This window comes from Oncorhynchus mykiss, chromosome 10, assembly GCF_013265735.2.
Source record: "Oncorhynchus mykiss isolate Arlee chromosome 10, USDA_OmykA_1.1, whole genome shotgun sequence".
Lineage (NCBI taxonomy): Eukaryota > Metazoa > Chordata > Actinopteri > Salmoniformes > Salmonidae > Oncorhynchus > Oncorhynchus mykiss.
The window spans coordinates 2,184,040-2,195,500 of NC_048574.1; positions in this window are offsets into that span (position 1 = coordinate 2,184,040).

Below are 11,461 nucleotides of genomic sequence, written 5' to 3' on the forward strand. Positions count from 1 at the left end.
TTACACACAGGTGGATTGTATTTATCATCATTAGTCATTTAGGTCAACATTGGATCATTCAGAGATCCTCACTGAACTTCTGGAGAGAGTTTGCTGCACTGAAAGTAAAGGGGCTGAATAATTTTGCACGCCCAATTTTTCAGTTTTTGATTTGTTAAAAAAGTTTGAAATATCCAATAAATGTCGTTCCACTTCATGATTGTGTCCCACTTGTTGTTGATTCTTCACAAAAAAATACAGTTTTATATCTTTATGTTTGAAGCCTGAAATGTGGCAAAAGGTCGCAAAGTTCAAGGGGGCCGAATACTTTCGCAAGGCACTGTATTTTAACTGTGAATGGTGTGAGTGGGAAGGGGGAACCCTAAAACTAGCTCTTATTGGCTTAGAGGTTTGGAACTGTCTTCATTATTGGTCTATTGTACCTCATGGTGATGTCACCAGGCAGGTCAAAACTCTAACCAAAACAGGCTGAAGTTTCAAGCGGTCATTTCAATAAGTACACAATGCAGAGGATGTTTTATTCCAAAAGAATCACACTGTTTAAATTACAACGCCTTCAGAAAGTCTTCCCCTTGACTTTTTACACATTGTGTTGTGGTACAAAGTAAGAGTAAAATGGGATTAATTGTAACTTCTTTATTTGACTATTTTCTACATTGTAGAGTAATAGGGAAGACATCAACACTATGAAATAACATACGGAATCATGTAGTAACCAAAAAGTGTTAAACAAATCAAAATATATTTTATATTTGAGATTCTTCAAAGTAGCCACCCTTTGCCTTGATGACAGCTTTGCACAGTCTTGGCATTCTCTCAACCAGCTTGATGAAGTAGTCACCTGGAATGCATTTCAATTAACAGGTGTGCCTTGTTAAAGTTCATTTGTGGAATTGTGTTGTTTCTTAACCCTTGTTTGGGTCTGCGGGACCCATTTTGAATGTTTACTAAAAGAAAAATGACACTGTTCATTATTTTTTCAACCTGAGACTCATGGGCATTGGCTCGTTTTCTGTGAAGAGCATGTAAAATAACACATTTCCATTGAGTGCACACTGTGTACCACCTATACATTTATATTATATATGTGGTGTTCTGGTCCACTGGACCCCCCTATCAATTAATATTATATATGTCGTGTTCTGGTCCACTGGACCCCCCTATACATTTATATTATATATGTGGTGTTCTGGTCCACTGGACCCCCCTATACATTAATATTATATATGTCGTGTTCTGGTCCACTGGACCCCCCTATACATTTATATTATATACAGTGCCTTGCGAAAGTATTCGGCCCCCTTGAACTTTGCGACCTTTTGCCACATTTCAGGGTTCAAACATAAAGATATAAAACTGTATTTTTTTGTGAAGAATCAACAACAAGTGGGACACAATCATGAAGTGGAACGACATTTATTGGATATTTCAAACTTTTTTAACAAATCAAAAACGGAAAAATTGGGCGTGCAAAATTATTCAGCCCCTTTACTTTCAGTGCAGCAAAGTCTCTCCATAAGTTCAGTGAGGATCTCTGAATGATCCAATGTTGACCTAAATGACTAATGATGATAAATACAATCCACCTGTGTGTAATCAAGTCTTCGTATAAATGCACCTGCACTGTGATAGTCTCAGAGGTCCGTTAAAAGCGCAGAGAGCATCATGAAGAACAAGGAACACACCAGGCAGGTCCGAGATATTGTTGTGAAGAAGTTTAAAGCTGGATTTGGATACAAAAAGATTTCCCAAGCTTTAAACATCCCAAGGAGCAGCAGGGACAAGGAAGATGGTTAAAATTGATGGGAAGATGGATGGAGCCAAATACAGGACCATTCTGGAAGAAAACCTGATGGAGTCTGCAAAAGACCTGAGACTGGGACGGAGATTTGTCTTCCAACAAGACAATGATCCAAAACATAAAGCAAAATCTACAATGGAATGGTTCAAAAATAAACATATCCAGGTGTTAGAATGGCCAAGTCAAAGTCCAGACCTGAATCCAATCGAGAATCTGTGGAAAGAACTGAAAACTGCTGTTCACAAATGCTCTCCATCCACCTAAGCTGTTTTGCAAGGAGGAATGGGAAAACATTTCAGTCTCTCGATGTGCAAAACTGATAGAGAGCAAAAGGTGGCGCTACAAAGTATTAACTTAAGGGGGCTGAATAATTTTGCACGCCCAATTTTTCAGTTTTTGATTTGTTAAAAAAGTTTGAAATATCCAATAAATGTCGTTCCACTTCATGATTGTGTCACACTTGTTGTTGATTCTTCACAAAAAAATACAGTTTTATATTATATATGTGGTGTTCTGGTCTGGACCCCCCTATACATTTATATTATATATGTGGTGTTCTGGTCTGGACCCCCCTATACATTTATATTATATATGTGGTGTTCTGGTCCACTGGACCCCCTATACATTTATATTATATATGTGGTGTTCTGGTCTGGACCCCCCTATACATTTATATTATATATGTGGTGTTCTGGTCTGGACCCCCCTATACATTTATATTATATATGTGGTGTTCTGGTCTGGACCCCCTATACATTTATATTATATATGTGGTGTTCTGGTCTGGACCCCCCTATACATTTATATTATATATGTAATGTTCTGGTCCACTGGACCCCCTATAAATTTATATTATATATGTAATGTTCTGGTCCACTGGACCCCCCTATACATTTATATTATATATGTGGTGTTCTGGTCCACTGGACCCCCCTATACATTTATATTATATATATGTGGTGTTCTGGTCTGGACCCCCCTATACATTTATTTATATATGTGGTGTTCTGGTCCACTGGACCCCCTATACATTTATATTATATATGTGGTGTTCTGGTCTGGACCCCCTATACATTTATATTATATATATGTGGTGTTCTGGTCTGGACCCCCCTATACATTTATTTATATATGTGGTGTTCTGGTCCACTGGACCCCCTATACATTTATATTATATATGTGGTGTTCTGGTCTGGACCCCCTATACATTTATATTATATATGTGGTGTTCTGGTCTGGACCCCCTATACATTTATTTATATATGTGGTGTTCTGGTCCACTGGACCCCCTATACATTTATATTATATATATGTGGTGTTCTGGTCCACTGGACCCCCTATACATTTATATTATATATGTTATATATATATATGTTCTGGTCTGGACCTCCCTTATACGTTTATATTGTCACGATTCTTCAAAGTCGAACCCAGAAGCAGACCAGGACAAGGAGAGTAGAAAAAAGGTGAGTATTTATTTACAAGTGAATGGGTAGATATATCCAGGTGGTGTAGCGGGTAGCGGTGATGAGTTGATGGGAGTAAATAGGTGGATCCAATGGGGAAGCGGAATCTTCTGACGACCAGGCGGGAATGGGGTAAATGATCCGGGTGAGTAACTGAAGACAGAACAAACAGAGGTAAGTTCAAGGCAAGCAATACGTAACAAACAACAAAACAACTTCTATCCAACTTGAGGCTGATACTCTGGCACAACATACTGTTCATGGCTAACGATCCGGCAGGGAATGGATGTCAGGTCCGGGCTTATGAAGAGGAGAGATGATGATCAGGACCAGGTGTGCAGATAGCTGATGGGATACAGGTGCGGGTAATCAGAAACCCCAACTGGCTACATTGCCCGGCAACCAGACAGGGTGCGTTCCAGGACGCCGGAAAAACTCTCCAGGACAAAACATAGGTAAAAAACAGACAAACAGGTGATGAGTGAGTCCAGGTGAACAGAACAGGGAACTGACACATATAGGGGAGGTAATAAACAGATGATGAGTGAGTCCAGGTGAACAGAGCAGGGAACTGACACATATAGGGGAGGTAATAAACAGGTGATGAGTGAGTCCAGGTGATCAGAGCAGGGAACTGACACATATAGGGGAGGTAATAAACAGGTGATGAGTGAGTCCAGGTGATCAGAGCAGGGAACTGACACATATAGGGGAGGTAATAAACAGGTGATGAGTGAGTCCAGGTGATCAGAGCAGGGAACTGACACATATAGGGGAGGTAATAAACAGGTGATGAGTGAGTCCAGGTGAACAGAAGAGGGAACTGACACATATAGGGGAGGTAATAAACAGATGATGAGTGAGTCCAGGTGAACAGAGCAGGGAACTGACACATATAGGGGAGGTAATAAACAGGTGATGAGTGAGTCCAGGTGAACAGAGCAGGGAACTGACACATATAGGGGAGGTAATAAACAGGTGATGAGTGAGTCCAGGTGATCAGAGCAGGGAACTGACACATATAGGGGAGGTAATAAACAGATGATGAGTGAGTCCAGGTGATCAGAGCAGGGAACTGACACATATAGGGGAGGTAATAAACAGGTGATGAGTGAGTCCAGGTGAACAGAGCAGGGAACTGACACATATAGGGGAGGTAATAAACAGGTGATGAGTGAGTCCAGGTGAACAGAGCAGGGAACTGACACATATAGGGGAGGTAATAAACAGGTGATGAGTGAGTCCAGGTGAACAGAACAGGGAACTGACACATATAGGGGAGGTAATAAACAGGTGATGAGTGAGTCCAGGTGATCAGGGCAGGGAATTGACACATATAGGGGAGGTAATAAACAGGTGATGAGGAACTGACACATATAGGGGAGGTAATAAACAGATGATGAGGAACTGACACATATAGGGGAGGTAATAAACAGATGATGAGTGAGTCCAGGTGATCAGAGCAGGGAACTGACATATATAGGGGAGGTAATAAACAGGTGATGAGGAACTGACACATATAGGGGAGGTAATAAACAGATGATGAGGAACTGACACATATAGGAAAGGTAATAAACAGATGATGAGTGAGTCCAGGTGAACAGAACAGGGAACTGACACATATAGGGGAGGAAATAAACAGGTGATGAGTGAGTCCAGGTGATCAGAGCAGGGGAACTGACACATATAGGGGAGGTAATAAACAGGTGATGAGTGAGTCCAGGTGAGTCCAATATCCCTTATGCACGTGACGAGGGAAGGCAGGTGTGCGTAATAGATGGCAGGGGTGCGTGATGCAGGGCAGCCTGGCACCCTCAAGCCCCGGGGGGGAGGGGGGGAGAAGAGCGGGATCCGACGTGACAGTACCCCCCCCCCACCCCCCCCTCTAAGGGCGCCGGGGCAAACCCACCTTGTCGAACCGGCATGGGCGCTGGGCATGGGCGCTGGGCAAGCCGGTTGGGGCGTGGAAGCCCGACAAACCGGCAAGAGCGTGGGAGCCTGGCAATCCAGCTGAGGCAAGACGCCTGAGAAATGTATCTGAAAATATTACAAAAACAAGCAACACCCAAACATGACGGAGAGTAAGACAGGGGAACCTATCTCAAAACGAAAACGTGATTCTTCTACAGACACAGACAATTTAATATTTTCACCACCGGGAATGGTAAAGGTCAAAACCGATCTGTTAAAATCAAAAAATGACAAACTGGGTATACTTGAATTAGTCAGTAAGGATATAAAAGAGTTGAAGGCCTCGAGATGAGTGATGAAAAAGCTGCTACATTGGAGAAAGATACATACAAGCTAAAAGGGACAGTCAGTAAGATTGAAACGGAGGTGAATTAACTTCAAAAGGAGAACACTGTTCTGAGAGAAGCCTTACTGGACATACAGACTAGATCCATCAGAGAGAATCTGGTACTTCAGATTCTCCTGAATCTGTAGTGTGAGAGTTCCTCCTTACAGCGCTTCAGATTCCACACAAAGCTGGAACGTGTACACCGCTTCGGACAGAGAGGGCAGAACGCCCAATCATTACCCTATTTGCTTCCTTTAAGGATAAAATAACAGTTAAATCAGTTAAAGAGACTTTCTGGGACCCAAATTGGCATGAATGATCAGTTCCCGATGGAAATTGCAGAATGGCGTCAAGTTCTGTATCCAATTCAAGGAAAATAGATGAAAAGGGAAACGAGTAGCTCTCGTTGTTGATAAACTATATATTGATAACCAGTTGTTCAGAGACACAAAGACTACTCCATGGTTATTTAAAAAAATACAAAGTTCTTATAGACGAGGAAAATAATGAAACACAATTCTAGCCCAGTTATGGATTGTAATAATACAATAAAAATATAGCTTTTCTATACATATTGAAATATAACTAATTGGAACACAAAAGCACTAATTCCACATGGTGAAGATAAAAACTCTGTAAACAGAAGGCACAGTATGTGTGGATGGTGTGGTGTTTATTACTTGTTATGTTTGGGAAAGTGTGGCGGTGAGTGAGAAAGGAAATGGTTGCATATCCCAGAACCAATGTGTTGCTGTGGTTGTGAGAGAGCTTTCAATGTTGTTCAGATGATGGATATACTATTTATAATGAATTATATGTCTTATGTATTTATTGTCCTATCATGGTGGAACAGTGTTTTAAAATAAATTATAAAGTTATTTTTTTATTTTTTTAAATAAATCTTATTTATTTAGGATCCTATATTGATGGAACGGTCCACAACCCTATACCCTAGACACCCACCTGAATGACCCAGATACTAAGGAGAAGTCCCTAACTGTTTTATGGGCCTGCTGTAAGCAGTCTGTATGCAGCCAAAATGCAGTCAAGAGACTAAGAGCAGCACTGCCCCCTTAAGATTCTGAGCCTGCTTGGCAGGGTTGGTCCTGCAAAGCCAACACCCCCTAAAGGGAGAGCATAATATACAAGGACATTCTCAAAGCTGCTAATGAGAACCTTGACGACCTTGTACATAGCCGGTGGGGATTCCGGTGGGGTGCCCCCACCCAGGCAGTGGCAGTGCTGGCAACACTAGCTGCAGTAACCCATGGAGAGGGGGTCACACTAGGACATTCAGAGAGGGGGTATATTATTGTGGCCCTGGTGGCACAAAATCAAAAGTCTGACTGCATGGAGATGGTTGGGAATATGGTCAATACGGGTGACAGTATTGTGGGTGTTTCAGGGAAAAGGTGAACATTTGACCTCCATCATCTAATTATTTTAGCAAAAATATATATTTTTAATTTACAATCTGTAGAAGCTGTGAGAATAGAAAGGTTCAACCAGCCCCAGGACCAGGACCAGCCTGTCAGCAACCAGCCCCAGGACCAGCCTGTCAGCAACCAGCCCAAGGACCATCCAGTCAGCAACCAGCCCCAGGACCAGCCTGTCAGCAGCCAGCCCCAGAACCAGGACCAGCCTGTCAGCAACCAGCCCCAGGACCAGCCCATCAGCAACCAGCCTGTCAGCAACCAGCCCCAGGACCAGCCTGTCAGCAACCAGCCCGTCAGCAACCAGCCCCAGGACCAGCCCATCAACAACCAGCCCCAGAACCAGCCCGTCAGCACCAACCCCAGGACCAGCCTGTCAGCAACCAGCCCCAGGACCAGCCCATCAGCAACCAGCCCCAGAACCAGCTCGTCAGCAACCAGCCCCAGGACCAGCCCATCAGCAACCAGCCTGTCAGCAACCAGCCCCAGGACCAGCCTGTCAGCAACCAGCCCGTCAGCAACCAGCCCCAGGACCAGCCCATCAACAACCAGCCCCAGAACCAGCCCGTCAGCACCAACCCCAGGACCAGCCTGTCAGCAACCAGCCCCAGGACCAGCCTGTCAGCAGCCAGCCCCAGGACCAGCCTGTCAGCAGCCAGCCCCAGGACCAGCCCGTCAGCAACCAGCCCCAGGACCAGCCAGTCAGCAACCAGCCCCAGGACCAGCCCATCAGCAACCATGCCCAGGACCAGCCCATCAGCAGCCAGCCCCAGGACCAGCCCGTCAGCAACCAGCCCCAGGACCAGCCAGTCAGCAGCCAGCCCCAGGACCAGCCCATCAGCAACCAGCCCCAGGACCAGCCTGTCAGCAGCCAGCCCCATGACCAGCCCATCAGCAGCCAGCCCCAGGACCAGCCCGTCAGCAACCAACCCCAGGACCAGCCCCAGGACCAGCCCGTCAGCAACCAGCCCCAGGACCAGCCTGTCAGCAGCCAGCTCTCTCATCCATTTAGAGCTAACAGCTAACCCACTGTTCCCAGGCCGTCATTGAAAATAAGAATTTGTTCTTAACTGACTTGCCTGGTTAAATAAAGGTAAAATAAAAAAATAAAAAATATGCAGATGATACAGTCTTATACTCAGCTGGTCGCTCCCCGGATTTTGTGTTAAATGCTCTACAACAAAGCTTTCTTAGTGTCCAACAAGCTTTCTCTGCCCTTAAACTTGTTCTGAACACCTCCAAAACAAAGGTCATGTGGTTTGGTAAGAAGAATGCCCCTCTCCCCACAGGTGTGATTACTACCTCTGAAGGTTTAGAGCTTGAGGTAGTCACCTCATACAAGTACTTGGGAGTACGGCTAGACAGTAGACTGTCCTTCTCTCAGCACATATCAACGCTGCAGGCTAAAGTTAATTCTAGACTTGGTTTCCTCTATCGTAATCGCTCCTCTTTCACCCCAGCTGCCAAACTAATCCTGATTTAAATGACCATCCTACCCATGCTAGATTACGGGACATAATTTATAGATTGGCAGGTAAGGGTGCTCTCGAGCGGCTAGATGTTCTTTACCATTCTGCCATCAGATTTGCCACCAATGCTCCTTATAGGACACATCACTGCACTCTATACTCCTCTGTAAACTGGTCATCTCTGTATACCCGTCTCAAGACCCACTGGTTGATACTTATTTATAAAACCCTCTTAGGCCTCACTCCCCTCTATCTGAGATATGTACTGCAGCCCTCATCCTCCACATACAACACCCGTTCTGCCAGTCACATTCTGTTAAAGGTCCCCAAAGCTAAGAAACATGAGCAATGGACATTAGACTGGTGGAAATCTGTCCTTTGGTCTGATGAGATTTTTAGGATCCAACCTCTGTGTCTTTGTGAGACGCAGAGTTGGTGAACGGATTATCTCCGCGAGTGTGTTTCCCACCGTGAAGCATGGAAGAGGAGGTGTGACGGTGTTGGGGTGCTTTGCTGGTGACACTCTCCGTGATTTATTTAGAATTCAAGGCACACTTAAAACTTCTTAAAGCTAGGGGGCAGAATTTTCACTTTTGGATAAATAGCGTGCCGAATTTCAACTTCCTGCTACTCATGCCAGGAATATAAGATATGCATATTTATTCATAGATTTGGATAGACAACACTCTGAAGTTTCTAAAACGGTTTGGATCATGTCTGTGAGTATAACAGAACTTACAGTGGGGCAAAAAAGTATTTAGTCAGCCACCAATTGTGCAAGTTCTCCCACTTAAAAAGATGACAGAGGCCTGTAATTTTCATCATAGGTACACTTCAACTATGACAGACAAAATGAGAAGAAAAAAATCCAGAAAATCACATTGTAGGATTTTTTATGAATTAATTTGCAAATTATGGTGGAAAATAAGTATTTGCAAGTGGTACCGGAGCTCCAAGTCTCGGTCCAAAAGACTTCTTAACAGCTTCTACCCCCAAGCCATAAGACTGCTGAACAGCTAACAGTGCTACTCACTGTTTATTATCTATGAACAGTCACTTTAGCCCTACCTACATGTACATATGATCTCAATTACCTCGACTAACAATGACCCCAAGCATATTTCCAAAGTTGTGGCGAATTGGCTTAAGGACAACAAAGTCAAGGTATTGGAGTGGCCATCACAAAGCCCTGACCTCAATCCAATAGAACATTTTTGGGCAAAACTGAAAAAGCGTGTGCGAGCAAGGAGGCCTACAAACCTGACTCAGTTACACCAGCTCTGTCAGGAGGAATGGGACAAATTCACAACTTATTGTGGGAAGCTTGTGGAAGGCTAACTGAAGCATTTGACCCAAGTTAAACAATTTAAAGGCAATGCTACCAAATACTAATTGAGTAAACTTCTGACCCACTGGGAATGTGATGAAAGAAATAAACGCTGAAATAAATCATTCTCTCTACTATAGCCGCAGTCTGAGGTCCTGAACACTCTGGAGCAGGTTTTCAACTAATTGCAAAAATCGCTGAAGTTAGAGACTTTTATCTCCCTCACCAACTTCAAACATTTGCTATCAGAGCAGCTAACCGATCGCTGCAGCTGTACATAGTCTATCGGTAAATAGCCCACCCAATTTACCTACCTCATCCCCATACTGTTTATATTTATTTACTTTTCTGCTCTTTTGCACACCAATATCTCTACCTGTACATGACCATCTGATCATGTATCACTCCAGTGTTAATCTGCAAAATTGTAATTATTCTCCTACCTCCTCATGCCTTTTGCACACAATGTATATAGACTCTCTTTTTTCTACTCTGTTATTGACTTGTTAATTGTTTACTCCATGTGTAACTCTGTGTTGTCTGTTCACACTGCTTTATCTTGGCCAGGTCGCAGTTGTAAATGAGAACTTGTTCTCAACCAGCCTACCTGGTTAATTAAATAAAGGTGAAATAAAAAATTCAATAAATATTCTAACCTATCACATTCTTGGTTTGGTGATCCTAATTGACCTAAATCAGGGAATTTTTACTGGGATTAACTGTCAGGAATTGTGAAAAACTGAATTTAAATGTATTTGGCTAAGGTGTATGTAAACTTCCCACTTCAACTGTATCACGGTAACAGTAACTGATGTATCCCAGTGCATTCAGAAAGTATTCATTTTGTTATGTTACAGCATTATTCTAAAATTGATTGCATTGTTTTTTCCCCTCATCAATCCACACACAAACACCCTTAATGACATCACAATACCCCTTAATGACATTACAATACCCCTTGTGACATCACAACACCCCTTAATGACATTACAATACCCCATAATGACATCACAATACCCCTTAATTACGTCACAATACCCCATAATGACATCACAATACCCCTTAATGACATCACAATACCCCATAATGACAAACCAAAAACAGGTTATTAGAAATGTTTGTACATTTTATTCAGACCCTTTACTCAGTACTTTGTTGAAACCCCTTTGGCAGCGATTACAGCATCGAGTCTTCTTGGGTTTGACGCTACAAGCTTGGCACACCTGTATATGGGGAGTTACTCATTCCTCTCTGCAGCTCCTTTCATGCTCAGGTTGGATGGGGAGTGTTGCTGCACAGCTATTTTCAGGTTTCTTCAGAAATGTTCGATCGGGTTCAAATCCGAGCTCTGGCTGGGCCACTGAAGGACATTCAGAGACTTGTCCCGAAACCACTCATGCATTGTCTTGGCTGTGTGCTTAGGGTCATTGTCTTGTTGGAAGGTGAACCTTAGCCGCAGTCTGAGGTCCTGAACACTCTGGAGCAGGTTTTCATCAAGGCTCTCTCTGTACTTTTCTCTGTTCATCTTTGCTTCGATTCTGACAAGTCTCCCAGTCCCTGCCGCTGAAAAACATCCCCACAGCATGAAGCTGCCACCACCATACTTCACTGTAGGGTGGTCCCAGGTATCCACCAGATGTGACGCAGAGCATTCAATCCAAAGAGT